The sequence below is a fragment of the Cynocephalus volans genome, chromosome Y (genome assembly GCF_027409185.1).
Source record: "Cynocephalus volans isolate mCynVol1 chromosome Y, mCynVol1.pri, whole genome shotgun sequence".
NCBI classification, from domain to species: Eukaryota; Metazoa; Chordata; class Mammalia; order Dermoptera; family Cynocephalidae; genus Cynocephalus; species Cynocephalus volans.
The window spans coordinates 4,842,718-4,866,994 of record NC_084479.1 but is presented as its reverse complement, the minus strand read 5'-3'; the positions used below and the strand labels follow the sequence as shown (position 1 = coordinate 4,866,994).

The following is a 24,277-nucleotide window of genomic DNA, read 5'->3' as shown; positions in this document are numbered from 1 at the left end:
TCTAATCACAAAGACAGAAATGAGAGGAAGAAAGGAATATAGGATTTACAAAATAACTGAAGAAAACTGCAGCCATGAGTTCTTACCTATTAATACTGACCTTAAATGTAATTGAATTGAATGCTTTAATCAAAAAGGATAGAGTATATAAAAATAAGCAAGACTCAACTATGTGCTGCCTATAACAAACTTGTTTCACATTTAATGACACACAAAACTGAAAACGAAGGGACACACAAAACTGAAAATGAAAGAACAGACAAAAACATTGCATGCAAATGGATACCAAAGGACAGCAGGAGTAGTTATACTTATATCAAATAAAATAAATTTTAAGTCAAAAACTGTAAAATGAGAGAAGAAAAGTCATTATATAGTGATAAAGGGTAAACTCATCAAGAGAATATAACAATTGTAAATACACACACACCCAGCATTGGAGCACCTAAATATGTAGAGCAAATATGTACAGATATGAAGGCAGAAATAGACTATAATACAATAATAGTAAGGAACATCAACACCCAGTTTCAGCAATGTACAGATTATCCAGACAGAAAGTCAATAAAAAACATGAGACTTAAAAATTTTAGACCTAACAGACTATATTAGTTCATTTTCTGCTTCTTACAACAAAATACCTGAAACTGAGTAATGTATAAAGAAACAAAATTTATTTCTTACAGTTTAAGAGGTCAGAACATCCAAAGTACAGAGGGCATATCTGGTGAGGGGCTTCTTGTTGGAGACTCTACAGAGTGCCATGGTAACACAGGATATGACAGAGTGCACCAACATGTGTCTTCATCTACTTATAAAACCACAAGTGCCATTCCAGTGATAACCCACTTATCCATTACCCCACTAACCCATTAATCTGGAATGGCTTTATCTATTCATCAGGGAATCACCCTTATGATCCAGCCACCTCCCAAATGCCCACCTTTTAGTAGTGCCAAATTGGGGATCAAGCTTTCGCATGAACTTTGGAGGTTACAAACATTTAGCCTATAGCACACACATCTACAGAGCATTTCATCTAACAGCAGCAGAATACTCATTCTTTTCAAGGGCATATGAAATATTCTCCAGGTTAGATCATATACTAGGTCAGAAAGCAAATCTTTAAAAAAAAATGTAAGTCAATTGGAATCCTATCAAGTATTTTTTCCTTCCCAAATGTTATGAAATCAATAACAGGAGGAATTTTGAAAAGTTTATAACTACATGGAGATTAACATGCTCTAGAATAACCAATGGGTCGAATAAAAAATTAAAAAGGGAAATTTAAAATATTCTGAGACAAACAATAATGGACATACAACATACCAGAACTTTTGAAATGCAGCAAAAGCTGTTCTAATAGGGAAGTCAATAAAAATCAATGACTACATGAAAAAAGAAGAGTCTTAAAATCAACATCCTAATGTTACAACTTATAAACTGCAAAAAGAAGAATAAACTTTTCCATTACTAGTAACAAATATTAGAGCAAAAATAAATGAAATAGAGACTAGAAAAACAATGGGAAAAAAACTCAACAAAACTAGGAATTGGCTTTTTGAAAAGATAAAAGACAGGACAATTTTGTCATTTGGTTATTTGTGATTTCTGTCTTCTCCAAATTATATAGATAATATATGTTTTTTTATAAATATATGCATTTATACACAAGTTTTTATTTTAAAAAATCAAAGTGTTATTTTAAAAAGAATTAGATCTGGTTCTAAGACTCCTGAGATCTTTTACTAGAATACAAATATCCTAGGTTGCTCTACAATATAAAAATATAGAAGCAAACCTGGAGTTCTCCCATATAAAGCCAATATGGTTTCAGCTTCCACCAAGTCTATGCCACTGAATATAGCTATAAAATCTGAACATAACATATGGATTGGCTATTTGAAAGCATTGAAAAACAAATTCAGGCAGATTGACGAAGAACAGAATTTGAACTGGTGGTGAGTTTTGAGTTTTTTCTCTACTAATCCCTCAGTCCAGACATGAGGCAGCATAAAAAGCAATTACAGGAGAAGAGATGAGAGAGTTTTAGGAAAGCCTTCTAGTTCTGGTTCAAAGAGCAAACTTTAAATGCTCAGAGAGAATACATGAAATTACAAATTTTTTTTCTTTTCTTCATGCTCTTGGGCCTCAACACCAAGCAATTCCATGGCAGCCTCATCTGCAAAAGTAATAGCAGTTGGGTCTGCAGCACCTAAACTCTGAGGGAAGTAAATCTTTCTCTCCAATAGTAGGAACTGTGTCCCAAAAGAGTAACTTAGATTTCCCTAGATTTTCCCCTCTTTCCCTCTGTCCAATCTCTGTGGACACAGGCATGAGAAGAATGCAGCAAGCAGGTTCCTGGATGAAGTAGGAAATCTTTAGCTTTTTGGCTGAAGGATAGAAAAGAGTAGCCTCAGGGAATAGTGAGGTACCAGGATGATCACAGAAAGGATAAATATTTGAAAAACACCAAATACAGTAATTTATGAACTTCTGATTGGCACATGTGTGAATCAGACTCTAAATAGCAAATAAAGAATAGATCTGAATTGCACAGAAAGGCTTTGAAGACAAAACCAACATTAAACGTATAACCTACAATGACTGGTGGAATTTTTTGACCTTTGAACTTTAAAATTCCTTTTAATTTACTTTTGTGTGTATTCTTTACCTGTTTTCTTTGGGTTATCATTTGGGTATTACATTTAACACCCTAAAGTTACAACAGTTTAATGTGCTTTTATAGCAGCTTATCTTCAACAACATATAAAACTCTGCTCCTATTTAGCTCTGTCCCCACCCCTTTTCAGTTATGGATGTCATAAAATTACATCTTTATACATCATGTGTCAAAAAACAAAAACAAAACACTAATAATTTTTTATGCAATAGTCTTATAACATATAGAAACAGAAAGTGGGTAGTTACAAACCCAAGATAGAAAGTCCATTATTACCTTTAGCAGATTTCTTTTTTTTTTTTTTTCTCAAATGTTCTCAAGTTACTGTCTAGTATCCTGCCATTTCAATCTGCAGGACTCCTTTTGCCTTGGTTAATTGTTACCTTTCTTAAGCAATTTGAATATGTTAACTCTCAGCCTTCTGGCCTCCAAGAGAAATCTGCTGATAATCTTATTGAGTATCAATTGTATGTGACCGTTTTTTCTCTTGTTTCTTTCAAGATACTCTCTTTGCCTTTTGCTTCTGGCAGGTTCCTTATACTGTACATAGTATAGCTGTTTTAGATTTATCCTTTTGGGAGTTTGCCAGTCTTCTTGAATTTCTATGTCTACTTCTTTCCTCAATTTTAGGAAATTTTTAGCCATTATTTCTTTTATCTTCCTGACCTTTTCTCTTTTCTTTTTTGGATTTCCACAACGCCCCTAGCCCCCACCATTCTACATTCTCTTTCTATGATATAACTACTTTAGGTACCTCATATAAATGAAAACATGCATTATTTATCTTTTTATGACTGGCTTACTTCACTTAACATAATGTTCTCAAGGTTCATGCATTGTTTTAGTATATGTCAGAATCTGCTTTCTTTTTAAAGGCTAAATAATATTCCATTGTGTGTATACAGTACATTTTCTTTATCCATTCATCTGTCAATGGACATTTAAGTTGTTTCCATGTCTTGGCCATTGTGAATAAAGTTGCTATGAACATGGTGCACAAAAAGCTCTTTTAGATTATGTTTTCAACACTTTGGGTATATTTGGTGCAAGTGGAATTGCTGAATTATGATTTTTCTATTTGTAATTTTTTTGAGAAACTACTATATTATTTTCCATAGTGGCTGTATCAGTTTAAATTTCTACCAGCAGTGCACAAACATTCCAATTTCCCCCACATTCATGCCAACACTTGGTATTTTTCCATTAAAAAAAATTTTTATAATAGCTATCCTGATAGTTTCAAAGTGCTATGTCATCATGGTTTTGATTTCCATTTGTATAATTTGTTATCTTTCCATATGTTTATCAACCATTTGTGCATTTAGCAAACTGAAAACTTTGAAGAAATGTCTATTTAAGTCTTTTGTCCATTTTTGAATGGGGTTATTTGGATTGTGTTAAGTTTTAGCAGTTCTTTGTAATTTCTAAATATTTATCCTTTAACAGGTGTATAATTTACAAATACTTTCTTCCCTTCTGTCAGTTGCTTTTTCACTCTGTTTATATTGTTCTTTGATACATTCTGTTAATTTTGATGTTGTTCAAATTGCCTGTTTTTAATTTCAATGCCTCTGCCCTGGGGTGTCATATTCAAGAAATCATACCCAAATCCAACATCATAAAGTTTTCTCTTTATGTTTTCTTCTAAGGGTTTATAGTTTCAGCTCTTACATTTATATTTTAATTAATTTTTAGTTGATTTTTGTGTATGGTGTAAGATAAAGGTCTAACTTCATTCCTCTACATATAGATATTTAATTTTCCCAATACCATGTGTAGAAAAAATTGTCCTTTCCCCATTTGGTTTGCACACACATGTTAAAAATTATTTGACCACATATGTGAATGTTTACTTCTGGTCTCTCTATTCTGTCCCATTGGTCTATTTGTCTGTCTTTATGACAGTGCCACACATTTTTGATTACTGTAGCTTTCTATTGTTTTTTTTAAGTTAAATTTTTTAATGTTTTTTTTAATATACTTTAGCTTACATTTATTGTCTCTTTTTTTAAAATACTTTTAGTGTGAAGTGACCTTTGCCATTTATCCATTTACCATATTATTTTATTTTTTAATTTTTAATTTTAAAAAATTTATTTATTTATTAACATTATTATTTTTTATTTATTTACTTATTTATTTTAAAAGATGACTGGTAAGGGGATCCTAACCCTTGACTTGGTGTTGTCTGCACCACACTTTCCCAAGTGAGCCGTGGGCCGGCCCTACTATTATTATTTTTTAAGTTCTACGATGTAGTTGCAGAGCAGTTGGGGGGAGGGGGAGAGAGCAAGGGGAAAGGAAATAGGGTGGAAGAAAGAACAAGGAGGGAGGGCATGGTCAAGGACTATGGCACCCCCTTCATTCTGGCAGGGAAGACCATGGGAGCTTCCAGCCACAGCTCAGTCATTGGTGGGCTCTATACAATGTTAGGGGAGTGTGACTGAAGCCCTTGGAACCACACAACCCTGGCTTGTGAGCCAGGGTGCTTCTGGTGGCAGTTCAGTGGTCAACACTGGGCTTGGTGTAGATGTCAGACGGTCATGTCTGAGGCTCTCAGCACCTGTACCGCTCCAGCCCAGGGCACCTCCAGCAGTGGCTCCAGTGGTCATTGGTGGGCTGGTGGTGGATGTTGGGAGGGCATGGGTAAAGCTGTCAGCCCCCATCACCCCACCTCAGGAGCCCAGTGCAGTTTCAGCAGTGGCCTGGTGGTTGTTGCTGGGTTGGGTGTGGCCATCAGAGGTGTGTAGTTGAGACCCAAGACCTTCTCCCCTCCCCAGCTTGGGAGCTCAGGGGGCTTCCAGTCCTTCTAGGTTTTACAGGTGTTCTTTAGTGCTGTTAGACCTTTATTGGTTAATATCAGAACTTTGTCTCTGATCTGTGGGTTTTTGTTTTTTCTTTAAATTCTGTGTCGCATTATTTGCTGTTCCCACCACTTAAAAACTCTGTACTGGAACTAATTTGTTGTCCTTTGCTTACTTCTCAAATGGGGGAACTTCCTGTGGGTCTTGTTGTTGAGCTAAATTGCTACTTTGCTGCTGATTCTCTGGGGAAGGTTTTTTGTGTAGCTCAGGTTTTAATTGTTGACCTTGTAAGCATTCCAGGTCTTGTGAGGTCAAGTACACCTGGTTTGTGTGGAAACTCTGATCTGGGCCTGAGTCTTTTTAGCAAACTGCACCCCTTTGCAGTTCTAAATTTCTTACCAGTCTATACTGAGAGGGCCTGTGCTGATTGGAGTGCAGATCAGCTGACCATGCTTTGTCCCAGTGTTCCACCAGTGGCCCATCTCCACCTCCGGCTGCACTCCAAACACTTCCCATGTGATGAATCATGCACCATTCCCTTGCAATGACTCACCAGCCTCTGAGGGTCTCCTTTTTTACAATTGTCTGTGGCCCCTCAATCCTATGTGAGTCCACAGAAACCCTGTTATTGGTTTTGCTGACCTCGTGGCCACCAAGGCCCTTTTCTCCCCTGCCACCTCCACAACTACATCTGAAGGGCACAGCTGTGGCTTTTGCCAGCTCCTGCTCTGTGTGCTCACCAGTTCCAGCCACAAAGTGGCCAGCGTTCATAATGGTAGGAGTGATATTTTCATTCTCTAATTGTGGCTTCTCCTGCCTTCATGAGCTCTGCAGGTCTCTCTTCCTCCTCCCCTGAGCTCTAGCGGCCCCAGCTTAGCTGTCATTGCTTTTTAATAGTTGTAAACTGGTTGCAGATAAGAGTGACACTGGGGACCATCTATTCTGCCATCTTGACTGGAGATTTTCTATTAAGTTTTAAAATCAGAAAGTATAAGTCCTCCATCTTAGTTCTTCCCTTCTGTTTTGGCCTTTCAGCGTCTTTGAAACTTCCACACACATTTTTTAACATGGATTTTTGCATGAATTTTTACATTCTTTTCTTCAAAAAATGTTTTTGGACTTTATTAGGTATTGCATGGAATATGTAGGTTGCTTTGGGTACTACTAATGTATTAAAATTATTAAATTTTCCTGTCCATGAGCACAAGATGTCTTTACATTTATTTATCATTGTTAATTTTATCCAGCAATATTTTATAGTTCTCATTGAACAAGTCTTTCACATTCTCAGCTAAGTAAACTAAGAGTTATATTCTTTTTTCGTGCTATTGTAAATGGGATTTTTTATTTTATTTTATTTTCAGATTGTGTATTGTTACGGGATGGAAGTATATTTTGGGCATGTTAGTTTTGATTTTATTTATATATATCTATATATATAGGCTATTGGCTAATACAGGGAAACACATTAGTTTTGTATACTGCAACTTTTATCTAATTTGTTTATTAATTCTAACAACTTTTTGTGTGAAATCTTTTGTGTTTTCTCAATATAAAGGCTTATAAACAGAGATAATTTTACTTCCTTTCCAATTTGGATGCCTTTTATATTTTTTTCTTACCTGAATGCTTTTCTAAAATTTCCTGTACTGTGTTGAATAGAAATGGTGTAAATGGGCATCCTTATTGTTGGCTTCATCATAGAGGCAAAGTTTTTACTCTTTCACAATTATGTTGTTTGCTGTGAGTTATTCATATATGGCTTTCATTATGTAGAGGCGAATTATTTCTATTACAAGTTTAGTGTTTTCACCATTAAAGAGTGTTCTATTTCATCAAATGAATTTTCTGTATCAGTTGTGATGATCATGTGGTTTTGTCCTTTATTCTGTTAATGTGGTATATTACACTGATTCATTTTTATATGTTAAATGATTCTTGCATTTCAGGAATAAATCCCACCTAGCCATGGTGTATAATTACTGTGCTATTGAATTCTGCTGCTTAGTATTTTCTTAAAGATTTTTGCATCAGTGTTTGTAATGCATATTGATCTGTAGTGCTCTATTCTTATAGTGTTTTGCTTGACCTTATGGAATGAATTTGAAAGTGTGGCTCTTCTAATTTTGGAAATGTTTGAGAATAACTGGTGTTATTTCTTTTTAAATGTTTTATAGAATTCACCAGTGAAGTAATCTGATACACAGTATTTTTTCAATGACAGGTTTTTAATTTTCCTACTACTTATAGGTTTATTCAGATTTCCTATGCCTTGGTAGGTTTTGTGTTTTTAGGAATTTTCCCACTTTATGTTATCCAATTTCTTGGCATTTAGTTGTTCGTACTATTCTCTAATAATTCCATTTATTTCTATAGAGCTAGTTGTAATGTCCCCACCTTCATTTCTGGTTTCATTAATTTGAATCTTCTTTTCTCTTAAACATTTCAGGTAAAGTTTTATAAAACTGTCTATTTCTTCCTCTAATTCTGTTAATTTTCATATTTATATTTGGTGACCTGTTATTATGGGCATAAGTGCTCATAATTGTTGTATCTTCAAGATGCATTGGAACTTTTATTACTATATAATGTTCTTCTTTGTCTGTTGTTTTTTTAAATGTATATAAAGTCTATTTTTTATGTTAAGGTATAACCACTCCAACTCTCTTTTGGTTACTTGCAGTGAATATCTTTTTCCTTCCTTTTACTTTTAAACTATTTCTCTCTATTAGCTACAGGAAAGATGTTGGAGTGGAAAATATCAGGAATTCATCTCACCATCTGGAGTGAAATTGCACTGCCAGTTTGTGTCATGTGACTATTTGGGAATTCTGGAGTCTATTGAAGGCTTTCAACTTCCAAGAGAAGTCTTAGATGATCAATTGTGATTGATTTCGGCCAATTTTAGCCCTGAGAACAGTAGTTTTTATTCGTATCTCACATGCTAGCACAGGAGAGGGAGCCAGGTAGGTTTTCTTAAGCATCTTACACACAAGCTTTGAGAGCCATACTATGTAAGAACACTGTCCTCCAAATACAGGGGATTTGTACCCTGATTGCTGACATTCATCAGTTGTAATATATCTTACGTGATTCTTCTTCAGTTTGTACTCAACTAATGTTATCTTAGAATCTTTGAAAGTTCTATTTAAAATATTATAACCTTAAGGGTTCCACACAAAGTATTTACAGAGATAAATCTTAGCCCTTTCCAACTAATAATCAACCACTAGAATAAACAACTGTACAGTATCAGTTGCAACTACTGATTCATCAACATCAAAGAGAACTACTCAAAACATTTGCCCTTTAAAAAAAATATCTACAGAAGTTGCTGTTACTGTCCTCAACTCTGAGGTCAACTGCTCTTGCCAAAAGGGTAATTATCTTAAGCAAGTTTATTTTCCCTGAAACATTTCTTCAGCTGTTGCAATCAAGCAAGATTTAATTAACTCACTATTGTCAAATTTCTTTCCTTACCTGGAAGACAAATGGGCCATGTGGAAAATTACTGTCGCTGACTCTTCAGTGTGTGTGTATGTGTGTGTGTGATGGTATTCTGTAGTAGTGAAACATTGTATTTTATTTTTTTTTATTTTTTATTTTTTGTGACTGACCAATAGGGAGATCTGAACCTATGCCCTTAGTGTTACAAGTGTGTATTGTAACCAACTGAGCTAACTGGCCAGCCCTGAGATACTTTATTTTACATTTTCTAATATTTCTGGGCTACATTTGTTAAGTTTGGAATATTTTGATAAGAATCAAAATTCTATGGATGCTATGTTCTTTTATTACACTTACAGTGTGATTGCATAATAAAGACAATCCCTTGTCATTTAATTAAGTAACAAAATTACATTGCATGTGTGACATTTTAAGTTCAGTTTTATTGTTTTGACATAATAAGTGAAATCACTGCTGTGTCCTAATTGCCAGGGTCAGAGTTACAGCAAGAACCCGGCCCAAAGGGCCCTAGCTGCTAGGAGACTTCAAAGTCACATGCCCAAGTACTAGGGGAAATCTGCATCCAACCCTGCCACAGAATGTGAACCTGCACCCTAAGGCCCAAGTGTCAGAATAGGTTTATAAGACCCCGAGCCCAAGGTCTTACCCTAGCTCCATGAGCACTCTCAGCACCTGCACAAGGGGCCCAACACCACAGCAGCTGCTTGCAGGTTGTGTTATGCCTAACATCAAGAGGAATGCCATAGTCTAAGTCTCCCCATTATGTGGGAAATGAAAACAGGAGGTTCCCAAAAGTCCTTTCCCCTGAAGATCATAACAATGCATGCTGTCATTGTTGCTACCATAAACTCCTGCAGCCAGAGCCACTGAGGCAACCAAATTGCTGATATTAATCACAGCTGAAGAAGCTAAATGGAGACTGCACTACCATAACCACCCTGCACTAGAGTTAACACATCCTGCTCAACTAACTACTGCATCTGAAGGTGTTTCTTTAAGAAAGCCACTCTGTTAATTTGGAAGGTGTGACTGTTCTATCAGATGTGTAGATATCAAAGGAGGGACACATGAAACATTAAAAAGTAAGAAAACATGACATCACACAAGAAACAATAATTCTCCAGTAACTGACCCAAATAAATGAAAATATACAAATAATGTGAAAAGAAATTCAGAATTATAATCAAAAAAGAAATCAGAAAGACACAAAATAATGCATGCAGATGAATCAATGAAATCAGGAAAACGGTTTATGATTTGAATGAGAAATACAGCAAAGAGAAAAATATCATAAAAAAATAACCAAACAAATCTTGGAATTGAAGAATTTGATGAATGAAATACAAAATACAATTGAGAGGCTCAATAGCAGACTAGATCAAGTAGAAGAAATGATCTCTGACATTAATGACAGGTCTTTTAAAATTAACCAGTCAAAGCAAAAATAAATACATAAATAAATAAGAAATAATAGTGAAAAAGAAGGAAGAACATGTACAGAACCTAAGAGACATCCTTTAGCAGCCATATATTTGCCTTATGGAAGTCTGGAAGGAGAAAAGACAACTACATGGATAGAAAAATTTTAATTAAACATTGTTGAAAATTTCTGAAATCTTAGAAGAGATATAGATATGCAGACCTGTGAAGCTCAAAAGTCCCAGACACATTCACCCTGAAGACAATATCTTTGAAGGAAATTATAATTAACCGTCAATAGTCAAAGACAAAGGGAGAATTTTTAAATCAGCAAAAGAAAAGCATTTACTCACAAAAAAGGGAATTCACATTAGACTATCAGTGAATTTCTCAGCAGAAATCCTGCATGCTAGGAGACAGAAAGATGGTATATTGAAAGGGCTGAAAGAAAAACAAAACAAAACAAAATAAAAAAATTCCAGCTAAGATACTATACTCAAAATAGCTGTCCTTCATAAATGGAAAAAGAAATAAGATCTTTACCAGACAAGCAAAATTGAGATAATTTATCACCATTAGATCTGTCTTACGAATAATGTCAAAGGGAGTTTTTAGTAACAACAGACGGATGTTAATTACTAACATAAAAACATGAAAATATAAAATTCACCGGTGAAGGTAAATGTATAGTCGGATTGAGAATATTCCAATTCAGTTAACATGCTCTGTAAATGAGTTTGTCTTCTAGTAAGAAGGTTAAAATTTGAAACAGTCAAAAATAGGTGATAGCTACAATAACTTGCTAAGAAATACATAATATAAAAGATGTAGTTCTCATTCTTACATTCTCTTTGCCCTTCCGTCAGGGGATGATGCAGCACAAAGGTCTTTGCCAGATGCTGGTGCCATGTTTTTGGACTTGGCAGCCTCCAGAAACAAGAGTCAAATAAACATCTGTATGTGTATGTGTGTGTGTATATACATATGTTCACATATATATGTAAATTGTGATATCAAAAATATGTTAATAGGGAAAGTAAAAGACTAAAGATATTATATGTGACTGAACTTAAGTTTTTTTTATCAGCATAAAATCATGTGTTAGAAGATATTTTATGTAAATCTCATCATAATCACAAAGCAAAAAGCTACAGTAGATACACAAACAATAAGAGAAAAAAATAAAAACAGCACTACAGAAACTTGCCAAATCAAAAAGAAAAACAACAAGAGAGAAAGGAAAACAGTATCCACAAAACAATCAGAAAACACAGCAAAATTGCCATAGTAAGTCCTAACTTATCAATAGTTACTTTGAATGTAAATGAATTAAATTCTCTAATCAAAAGTCAGAGTGGCTGGATGGATTAAAAAACATCCAACTATATGCTGCCTTCAAGAGACCCTCTTAAAGATATAGTTAGGCTGAAAATGAAGGGCTGGAAGAAAATATTTCATGAAAATAATAACCAAAAGAGAGGAGGGGTATCTTTACTTACATCAGATAAAATAGACTTCAACCAAATACTGTAAGAAGAAACAAAGAAGTGTTTATTTAATGATAAAGGACTCAATTCTAAATACATGTGAACCCAACATCATAGCACCTAAATGTATAAAGCAAGTGGTAATAGGCATAAAGGGAGAAATAGAGAGCAATACAATAATATTAGGAGACTCAAATACCCCACATTCAACAATGAATGGCCAACCAGCAGAAAATAAATTTTAAAAAATACTGAAAGAACTGCTATTTAGTCAAAATGGGCTTAACAAATATATACAGAATTTTCCACCCAACAGCAGCAGAATACATCTTTTTCTGTAGGACACATGGAATATTCTCCAGCACAGACCAGATGGTAGGCCATAGAAGAAGCCTTGACATATTTGAGAAAATAAAACCATACCAGGTATTGCTTTTGACAATGGTATGAAACAATAAATCAATAAAAGAGGTATTTTGAGAAATTCACAAATATGTGAAAATTAAAAACATAGTCCCGAGTAACCAATGAATTAAAGAAGAAACCAAAAGGGAAGTTAAAAAATATCTTGAGACAAATGACAATGGAAAAACAACATACCAAAACCAATGAGGCAACAAAAATAGTTCTAAAAGAGACGTTTATAACACTAAAGGCATACAATTTTTTTAAATACGTAGGTTAAAAAAAATAAAGACCCTGAATAGGTAGCTTAATGTTATCACTCAAGAAACTAGAAAAAGATGTAAAACAAAACCCAAAGTTAGTAGAAATAAGAAAATAATAAAGATCAGAACAGAAATAAATTAAATGGTATTGTAGAGTCAGAGAGTAGAATAGTTGTTATCAGAGACCAGGGAGAGAAGGCAAGAAGAGAAAATAGGGAGACATTGGCCAACGATGACAAAATTACAAGTAGATAGAAGGAATAAGTTGTGGTGTTCTATTACACAGTAGAGTAACTATGGTGAAGAGGTAAGTTTGTATGTTACATAATACTTAGAAGAGAGGCTTTTGGATATTTTCATCACAAAGAAATGACAAATACGGAGGTGATCACTAACTACTCTGACTTGATCATTATACAACATACATCTGTATCAAAACATCAAACTGTACCCCATAAATATTTACAAACACAATGTGCTAATCTATAAACACAATTTCCTATCTATAAATAGGAAATAGAAAAATCATAACAAAGCCATAAAACTAAAAGTTCGTTTTTTGAAAGAAAGAAAAAATTGGCGAACATCTACATAGCCTAAGAAAAAAAAGCCAGAAGACTCAGTATATAAAATCAGAATAAAAGTGGAGACACTATAACAGATGCCTCAGAAATAAAAAATAAGGGACTATTATGAAAATTTATGCACTAAAATATTTGATAACCTAAAGGAAATAAATTCTGGAAAAAAAAAAAAAAAAACCTACCAAATTTGAGTCAGGAAGAAATAGAAATCCTGATTAAACCAAAAACAAAGAAACTGAAGTACTCATTAAAAGTCACCTAACAAAGAAAAACCCAGAACTAGATGATTTTACAGTTGAATTATACCAAATTTTCAGATAAGAAATACTAGTACATTCTTCCCAGGGGGAAAAAAGTTCTAAAGTTTATATGGAACCACAAAAGACCGCATATATAGCCAAAATGATTCTGAGAGGGGAAAAAAGTTGGAAACATCACACTTCCTATGTAAAATCATACTACAGAGCTGTAGTAATTAAAACAGTATGATATTGGCACAAAAACATTCACATAAACCAGTGGAACAGAATTGAGAGCCCAGAAATAAACCCAAATATATATGGCCAACTAATTCTTGGCAAGGACAACAAAAGATATAGTGGGAAAAGGGTAGTCTTTTCAATAAATAGTGCTGGGAAAACTTGCTTTCCACTTCCAAAAAAATGAAATTGGACACATCCTAACAATATACATAAAAATCAATTCAAAAATACATGAAAGGCCTAAACATAAGATCGGAAACCATAAAACTGCTAGAAAAAGAAAAAAATACAACTGCTAAAAGAAAACATAGGAAGAAATCTCCTTGATATTTACCTTGGCAATGATTTTTTGGATATCACACCAGAAGCTCAGGTTACAAAAGCAAAAATAAATAAATTGGACTATGGCAAACTAAAACTCTTCTGCACAGCAAAAGAAGCAATTAAGAAAACAAAAAGGTGACATAGAAACTGAGAGAAAAATACGCAAACCACATATTAGAAAATGGGTTAATATCCAAGATTTATAAAGAACCCATACAACTTAATAGCAAGAAAAAATATAATCCAATTAAAAAATGGGCAAATAAAGTGAATAGACATTTCTCCAAAGATGACATAAAAATGCCCAACAGGTATATAAAAAGGTGCTTGACATTACTAATCATCAGAGTAATGCAGATCAAAACCACTATGAGATATCACCTCACACCTGTTAGAATAGCTATTACTAAGTCAAGAGGGCTGTCTGTTTAGCTCACTTGGAGTGTGGTGCTGATAATACTGAAGTTTGGTGTTCCATCCCTGTACCAGTCAGCAGAATAAATAAATAAGACAAGAGATAGGTGACAATATGGAGAAAAGAGACCACTTTTACACTTTTGGTGGGAATATGGAGCCATTATGGAAAACAGTATTAAAGAAATAAAAAGAACTACCACATGACCCAGAAATTCCTCTTCTGGATATATACCTGAAGAAAATGAAATCATCACTCATAAAGATATCTACACTCCTGTTTTCACTCAAGCATTATTCTCAATAGCCGAAATATGGAAACAACCTAGCTGACCATCAATGAATGAATGAATAAATAAACTACAGTAGAATATTATTCAGTCTTTAAAAAGGAGGAAATCCTACCATTTGCCTCTACGTGAATAGACTTGGAGGATATTATTGTAAGTGAAATAAACCAGACACAGAAAGAAAAAATATTGCATAACCTTATACATGGAATCTAAAAGAAAGAGAAAGTTAAATGTGTAGAGAGAGGATAAAACAGTGACTACCAGGGACAGGGTGGGATGGTGGGTAGAGTCAAAGAATACAAAGTAGCAGACATGTAGAATGAACAAGTCAAAAGATCCAATGTACAACATGAGGACTGTGGTTAATAATAGTGTGTTGTATCTGGTATTTTTACTAAATCAGTAAGTTATACCTGCTCTTGCCACAGTGTTCAGGGAGGAATAGGTAACTATGAGAGATGACAGATACGTTAATTTGTTTCACTGTAGTAAACATTTTACTATATATATGTACTATATGTATATGTTGTATACTAAATATACACAATGTTTATTTTTTAAAATGGAGAGAAATGCAAGTAAAACAATGCTTATTGGAAAATTACTCTAATTATCTAAGCTTCTACTTAAACTACAAAAAGAAGAGAAAATATCCAAGGCAGCAAAAGGAAAGAAGCAATAAACATGAAAGCAGAATTCAAAAAATTGAAAAGAGAAAAACAAAAATGAAAATCAAGGAAACAATGTTGCTTCATTAAATAGATCATAAATTTAATAAGCCTCTATTAAAGCTGACAAATAAGACAAAAGACATCTTAATATAAAGAACAAAAGGGGATATTGTTACAGACTCTGTAGATATTAAAAAGAAAATTTTTAAATGCTAGAAAAAATTTTATAAACACACATTTGACAAGTTACATAGAATAGACTGTTCTTTAAACATACCAGAATTTATCCAGATGAAATAATAACCCAACTATTCTGTAGATATTAGAAAAATAATGTTCATTCAAAAATATATATTTTGTAACATAAATCTTTAGGCCCAGATAATTATATTGGTTAATTTTACCAAACATTTAAGAAGAAATAATATCAATATTACATGATTTCTTCCAAAAAACAGAAGAGACCAGAACACTTTCTCACTTTTACTTATTTATTTATTTAGTTTCAGAAATCCAGTTACCTTGGAGTTTATTTAAACTAAGAGAAAAATGTCATAATGTTTTCATGTAATACATACTTGGTTCTTTAAATAACAAGTGTGTTTTGTTCATAGCAGAAAGAATTAAGGAATGCTGTGTTCGTAATCCATACAAAACACCAACATTTTGGGTTGTACATAATTAAAGAAATATTTCAAATACTTTTCAAAATACTGTATTAGCCAATACCTAGAGGCATGCCTTTGGTGGCACAATAATACAGTTCAGAAAAGAAAAACAAAAATCGCACTGGAACGATTCAATTTCTTTAAAATCACTGAGCAAGGAAAGCAACATCGAACTTTCATACTGACTTTACACAGCTTCTATACAGTACCTTGACTTAAATCCAAGAGCAAAAGTTAAGACTCTCCTCTATTTTGGGTAAACAACTGTATGGGAAACTTAGATGACTTTTCCCCTTGGATTTTACTTAGGAGTGGTCTTTTAAATATTCTATTTAAAATATTTTATTTAAAAGAGGGCATGTTTGACACTTTTATACTGATTTCACCAATGTTAATATTGGGAACTTGGGAAGATTTATATTCTTTACAGCTGATACAGAATGGACTGTATCTCCTGCTAAGCCAGCCTCAGATTTCTCCAGTTTCTTTTTGCATCGTTCGTGTAACAATCTCATTCATGTTGGTCTCCAATACCATTTACTTCATAGCCGTTTCTGCAAGAATATTGTGAACCTTGCTTGTCTACATGGAAAATTAAATCCAGTTCACAGACATTTTCAAAACACTTGTCTAATGTTTCCATAAATACTTGAATTAGATCTAAAATGCCAAGCTCACTTTCTGAAGAATCCACACAAAAGACAAAATATAACATTGCATAATGTCTATAAATCAGTTTGTTGTCATATCCTCCAATTAATAATCCTCTTTCTAGGAAATTACAAACATTTTCATCTTTCTTAGATACCAAATGGAAAGTCTCCCTGATGATTTGCTGTTGTATATTTTCACTGTAGGGCTGGTAGAACTCGGAGAGCTGCCACTTCCCATGGTGGTTGAAGATGAGGATCACCTTGAGCATGGCTGCGTGGAGCCGACCAGGTGTTGCTTTATGTTGCATCGCCCTTCACAGATTTGTCACCCCACTTCCCCTGGGTGATGGAGATGCAAAGGATTACTCAAGGCCCATCTCTTCTGAGCAGTGAGAGACCCCAAAAGTGGTTAATCTTCCTGAAATCCTCCAGTGAGAGGCATCTCTTCCTTGGGAAATTAACCCCGATCTGGCATTCTCTTCCAGCATTTATTTTCCAGACCAGGAAGTTACAGGAAGAGAACATAGGTGGGGTTATAGTTTAACAATACAGGCTGGTAACTTTCAGTGAAAGAAGTCAGATGACATTCCAGTAGACAATTAAGTGATCTTACAGCAATTTCTCAGTATCTTTACGTAATGGTCAGTAACTAGCCTGCCCCTGAGCCAGCAACCTTGCTGTGCCACAAATCTTTATCTTACACCAGAGACTTTATAGCCTGAAGAAAATTTCCATTCCTCCGCAAGGTCAATATTTGAAACTGCAAGGCTTTGGAAAACAGGCCCTGTGAAGTACATTTGCTTTATCAATATTCCACACAAAAAACCACAAAACTCTGATGAAAGAAATCAAAGAAAAATAAAACAAATGGAAAGATATTCCATGTTATAGATAGAAAGACTTATATTTGTCAAGGCATCAGTTCTTCCCAATTTGGCCTATAAACTCAATGCAATCCCAGTCAAAATCCCATCAAGTTATTTTGTAGGTGTACTGACAAACTCACTCTAAAGTTTATATTGGAGAGATTAAAGACCCAAAATAGACAATACAATATTCAAGGAGAAGAACCAAGTTGGAGGACTCATACTTCTCAACGTCAAGACTTACTATAAAGCTACAGTAATCAATGCAGTTTAATAATGGAAAAAGAATAGATAAGATAAAGAAATCAATGGGATAGATAGAGAGACCAGAAATAGACCCACACAAATAGTCAACCGATCTTTGACAAAGAAACAAGGAAAATACAGTGGAGAAAATACAGTCTTTTCAATAAATTGTGGTGACACAACTGAACATCCACATATAAAAAATAGATCTAGACACAGACCTCATACCTTTCACAAAAATTAACTGAAGATGAATCACAGATCTCAACGTAACACAAGAAACTATCGGAATACGTAGAAGAAAACATAGGAGAAGCTCTAAGTGATTTTGTGTATGGTGATGGCTTTTTAGATACATACCAAAGGCACAGTCCATGAATGAAAAAAGTGACAAGCTAGATTTCATTAAAATTAAAATTTTCTGGGCTAGATGGTTAGCTCAATTGGTTAGAGCACAGCGTATAGTACTAAAGTCATGGATTCAGATCCCCATACCAGCCAGTCACACACACAAAAAAATAAATAAATAAATTAATTAATTAATTAATTAATTAATTAATAAAATTTTCTGCTCTGCGAAAGACATTGTCAAGAGAATGAGAAGACAAGATATACACTGGGTGAAAACATTTGCAAAAGACATATCTGATAAAGGACTGTTATCCAAAATATAAAAAGAACTCAAAATCAAAAATAAGAAAAGAAACAACTCAATTAAAAAATGGTCCAAAGACCATGACAGACACCTCACCTAAGAAGATATACAGATGACAAATAAGCACATGACAAGATGCTCTACATCATATATCATCAGGAATATACAGACTAAAACAATGAAGCCACTAAATACCTATTAGTATGGCAAACATTCAGAACACTGACAACACTGAAGGCTGAGGAACATATACAGCAACAAGAAGAGTCACTCACTGTAGATGGGAATATGAAATGGTATAGTTACTTCAGAAGACAGTGTAGCAGTTTCTTATGAAACTAAACCCATTCTTCCCATATGATGCAGCAATCATGTTCTCTGATATTTACTTTAAGAAGGGGACAGTATATCCATACTAAAACACAAATGCGCACATGGATGTGTATAGCAGCTTTATTCATAACAGCTAAAACTTGAAAGCAACTAAAATATCCTTTGGTAGGTGAATGGATAAATAATTTTTGGAACACCCAAACAACGAAATATTATTTAGTGCTAAAAAGAAATGAGCTATCAAGCCTAAAAAGACACGGAGGTCCTTTAAATGCAAACCATTAAGTGAAAAGGCCAAGCTGAAAAGACTATATGCTGTATGACTTCAACTGTATAACATTCTGGAAGAGGCAAAACTATAGAGATATAAAAAAAGATCAGTGATTGCCAGGGGTTGAAGGGAGGGAGGAGTGGTGACAAATAGGTGGAGCAAAAAAGATTTTTAGGGTAGTAAAATAACTATGCATATATATGTATATACTATAATAGTGGACATATACCGTTACACATTTGTCCAAACCCATAGTATGTACAACACCAAGTGAATAGTAATGTAAACTATGACATTGAGTGACAATGATATGTCACTATAAGTTCATCTATCATAACAAATGTGCTACTTTGGGGACAGGATATTGATAATACAGGAGTGTATCCATATTAGGGGTTAAGGGGAACAGAGAGGAGAGAGGATATCTCTGTGCTTTGTTCTCAGTATTGCTGTGATTCTAACACTGCTCTTTAAAAAAAAGTCTGTAATTTAAAAAGCGAAACTATAACTCTGTAAAAATATTTTTTAAAAAGATACTTATAATTGTTCTAAGAATAGATTAAGGAGATACACTTTCTTCTCTTCTGTGTACCATTCTGAATTTTATGAATTCTCTTAAGAAGGAGAGAGGGAAGATAGTAACCAGGAGATGTGAAAATATTTGACATCTGAAAAGAAAAGATGGTGAGCACAAAATAAAATGCTGTTTTTATGGCAATGATTGGAAGAAAACAGAGAAGTAATTCACTTAATAAAGTTGATGGTATTGTAGGTGATTCATTTTTATCAAAGCTTGCAATATTCAATAACTTGCAAGGATTCCATCAATGTATGTAACCTTGCCATTATAAAAACTTATCTGGAGAAAAATTCAAGCAGACTTCTATAGGGAGGAAGCAAGAACTTTGAGGTCTGTCATAACCACCACTTATAGAGGGAGGAATAGTAATAGTCAATATGGAGACTGGCACAAATATCTAAGACTAAAAGTAAAACTTCACATTTTACTAGTGTGCTAATGTGAGAGGGCAACTCAAAATTTCACTAACTCTTATTTTATCAGGATGGTACTTGTATAGAACTCTTCTCTGCCTTTCTATATGTCCCAATCTGGGAGGGTTGTGGAGGATGCTGCAGTGATTCTCTACGTGAGCTATCCCTCTGGTGGTAGACCAATCAGTCTCTCTGTATCTCATGGAGTGTAAGGTAGGCCCCATGCCCTTGAGTAACTGCTTGCCTCACTCAAGTAGATATAGATTAGGGGAAATAGTAGGTAGACTTACTTGGCTCAACTTTTTCCAATCCAGCTTTACTAGCTTCAATAAAAAGGTTAAATATACTCAGCTGGTAGTTTCTTGCATCTACTTTCATTGTGGTTATAGCCTAAAGACAGAATAGGTATGATTAATGGCTTCAGCATTTAATAGATAACATTGCAATACTTTCCATTATTTCAAGTAATCATATGCAAAAGGAAAAATGGGTTCTGCATTCAAAGTCAAATATAGTTAAGTAGGAAGAAAAAGCAGAAGTCTGACTATCTTGGAAAGCAAGCATAGGTCTAGTTAACATACAATTTTAATTGATATGTTTAGGAATAGCTGAATGTCATCTAGAATTCCTAAGTGGGCTTTTTGACTTTTCAATATCATCAGGTTACTATGATACCAAGTCCTTTGTGTTCATCATTATCTGAAATACAAAGTACATGGGAAGTCAAGACGATAGGGTGAAAATTAAAGAAAAAAAAAAACAATCCAAAACCTCTTAATTTTGACATCAAACTTGACAATTTAGTAAGTATTTCCATCTTGGACATTATGAAAATGGTTTTAAAATATTAGTAGGTATGGATGTTATATTTCTATTTGCAAAAAGTGTTAATACTTCCAACAGTGCTAGAAGTGCCAAACTCCTTAGGAGCTGCATCATTTCCAGCTTGTAATATTGAAAATTTAGCTTAAGCAGCCTTTCTTACTATGTTTTTGTTTAAGTCTGTGTGTATTCATCTCCAAACACATGCATACATATACACACACATATACATGCGTTGTCTACCAATATTCAAACAGGTACCTGAAAATAAAGTAGAAACTTATTCAGGACATAATAGGACATATCAAAATAACAGGGACAACACATTAAAAATGAGTTTTCCTGCTTTTTTTTTTTTGGTGGCTCTGGCCAGTAAGGGGATCTGAATCCTTGACCTTGGTGTTATCAGCACACATTCTCACCAACTGAGCTAACCAGCCAGCCTTTAAAATGTGTTTTACATGGAGAACTATATGAAGAATCTTCCAAATGTTCATAGAAAAGTCTGTATTAATTCCATCTATTCCATGAACTTTTTGAAGCACCCTGTGTGTACAATAAAAGAAAATCCACAAGAACAATGTAACTTGGGCCCTAACTAGTAGCTGCTCAATGTGGGAAAAATAGAATTTCAAGTATGATTTACATAGTGGATTAATTTAACTAAACTTTTTTTTTTTTTGTGGGGACAGCACGGGCAGCTGGCCAGTATGAGGATCAAACCCTGGGATCTTGATGTTATCAGTACCGTGCTCTAACTTAACACTTCTGAACTATACACTTCAAAATGGTTAAAATAATAATTTTTTTTTTACTACAATAAACTATCCAACCAACAAACCTACCACGTTACTTAGAGCATCTAGAGTGGGCACACATTTTTGTATTTCTAACAAGTTTCCATATAATGCTGATGCTGGCAGTTCCTGGCCCATACTTCAAAGTCACTACTCTGAAATATAATGTGTTAGATAATAATGGGTAAGATAATAATGCTTTCTTTTTAAAACACAAATCCTAGTATTTGCAAAAAAATAAATCTATTAAATTGAAATTGCCAAGAGAAACAGCATTAAATTACCATAATCTCAATCACAGGCCTGACTGGGTGTGTTGTTTGATGTTGTAACACAACTAAGTTATTCAGTTAACTAAGTTATCCGTTGTCGTGTGCGACTTATGGCTCTGTTCAGTTACATTTAACATATTCTTTTAACATTTAACTCAAGATTGAAGTATTTACTATTTGAACTTCTATACAAATACGTGACGCTTCAGAGCTGAAGAACTGCAGAATCTTCATTTTTAGAATCAAAGATGATGTTTTGAAACTACATACAGGTGGTATAGCATAACATTGTGAATGTATTACATGCAACCTGACTGTACATTTTCACAAAAAATCTTACCCCAACAAAAATCAGTGTCTCTTTGTTGTTTTGACTATTGGCTAACTTTTAACTAGCTTCAGATTTTTCTGACAATCCCATCCTATAGTATATTAGTGTCTATTACCCTCCAAACTAAGCACACAGGAGTACAAAAATGGGTAACTCTAGGGCAAAGTCTGCTGTGGAGATCGTAACCACCACCACTCCTTAAACATGCTGTGAATCTAAACTTTAAATGCTCTCAAAACTCACAATAAGCAAGGGAAATTTATCTCAGGGTTGGTGATGCTAAAAAATATTCACAATCTTTTGAGAAGATAATGAATTAAAAAATAGGGAAATAAAAATAGTCCACTATGTTTTATGCGGATTAGAATTTTTAAAAACCTGCACATTTTTTTTCTTTAAAAAAAAAAAAGTGTTAACTTAGTACTGGTATCAAACACTCTAAACACTGATTAACAAGAAAATAATCTTATTTTTATTTTTGCATGTTATTCTCAAGTACACATTTACAATAGTGTCACATTTCCCTATATGAATTTCTTATTGAGTATTTTACAATGTGTACAGAGCAAAGAACGTACAATAGGCTATTTTCACAAAACAATAACTTACGTCCTTGTAAGGATCTGTACATAACTTACGTCCTTGTAAGAATCTGTACCTCTTTTAACTAAACTCTTTCATTTTTAACTAAAATATCCACTTTTTAGCTTTGCAAGTCAAATTAAGAATTAAAATCAACCTATAACTAATAATATATAACAGTAAGCACAATTTATATTTCTTTATACAAATATATTTCTCATATTCACTTAACCAAACCCTCAATTACCATTTAAAGGTTTTAACATTATGCTTAAAAAACGGAACAGAACAAAACAACTGTGTATGACTTCAGACTGTGTGAAAAATATGATGTATAGTGTTGTTCGTTATCTTTCAGTTTATTTTTAAAACATAAATAGCTAACTATCTGTATTAATTTTACAGAATGTTTCAGAATTCCTAAATTTAAACTTTCATTTAAATTATTTCCACTTATATTACTTCAGGAAAAAACCAAATTCAAAGGAGATTTAAAAGATTCTCACACACACCAAAAACAGTTTTTAAGAACAGGATACTGGATGACATTAAAAATAGGGTGGGGATGTCTATCAGGGCTAAGAAAGCATAAAAACGTTCCAAAATCTATTCCATGGCTTTGGTTGGCTTTAGTTTTAAACTCCTTAATGTGCCTAAAGCACTTGAGAACTAGTCTAAATCTAGCATTTCAAAGGCTGTCAAACACCAAATATTTAGATTTCTAAACCCATTTACATAACTTCTGAATAACAAGTTATCAGTGGCACAGAGAAAGGTGAAAGCTAAAGACTTCACAGCAAAAGTGGAATGAAGCCCCATAATAAAGTCAGAAGGTTAACTATCAAATGAGAAAAAAAATTCTAATTTCCCATGACATGCCAGACACACACGTGCCAGTAGCCTAAATATTAAAGTGCCTAAAAATGTTTTCTGTTCTCCAAAATTCATATTAACCAAATTATAATTAACTGTTTGAATTTGTTTTATATTGTGTCTTTATGTATGACTAACTGCTTAAAATACTTCGTCTCTAAAAACAAATAAAACCCCCAAAAAACATTAAAGTGCCTAAAAATGTTTTCTGTTCTCCAAAATTCGTATTAACCAAATTATAATTAACTGTTTGAATTTGTTTTATATTGGGTCTTTATATGTATGACTCACTAACTGCTTAAAATACTTCAAGTCTAAAAACAAACAAAAAACCAAAAAAACCCCACTACTACAAAAACTGAAGACTTAATGATATTCTGCATAAAGCCACAGACTTTTATCTTAAAACATACTTTTATCTTCTAAAAGGTATTTTATCTTCTGTGGTCAACTTGAGTATAAAGTCTATCAAAGTTTGCTAACCATCTAAGAAATAAAAAAGCAGGCTGAACTTGTCAACACTGTCATACTTAGAATTCACTCTGTTACAAGAAGCCATTATTTCTCTTTAGTGCTCCTTACACTGAGAGAGAGAATTCTCTCACAGGACTTTCAGAG

At 33.8% G+C, this 24,277-nt stretch overlaps 1 pseudogene; it reads right to left on the bottom strand.

The window, feature by feature from the left end:
• Positions 1 to 16,307: 16,307 nt before the first annotated feature.
• Positions 16,308 to 16,887, bottom strand: LOC134368945 (AP-3 complex subunit sigma-1-like; annotated as a pseudogene).
• Positions 16,888 to 24,277: the final 7,390 nt, after the last annotated feature.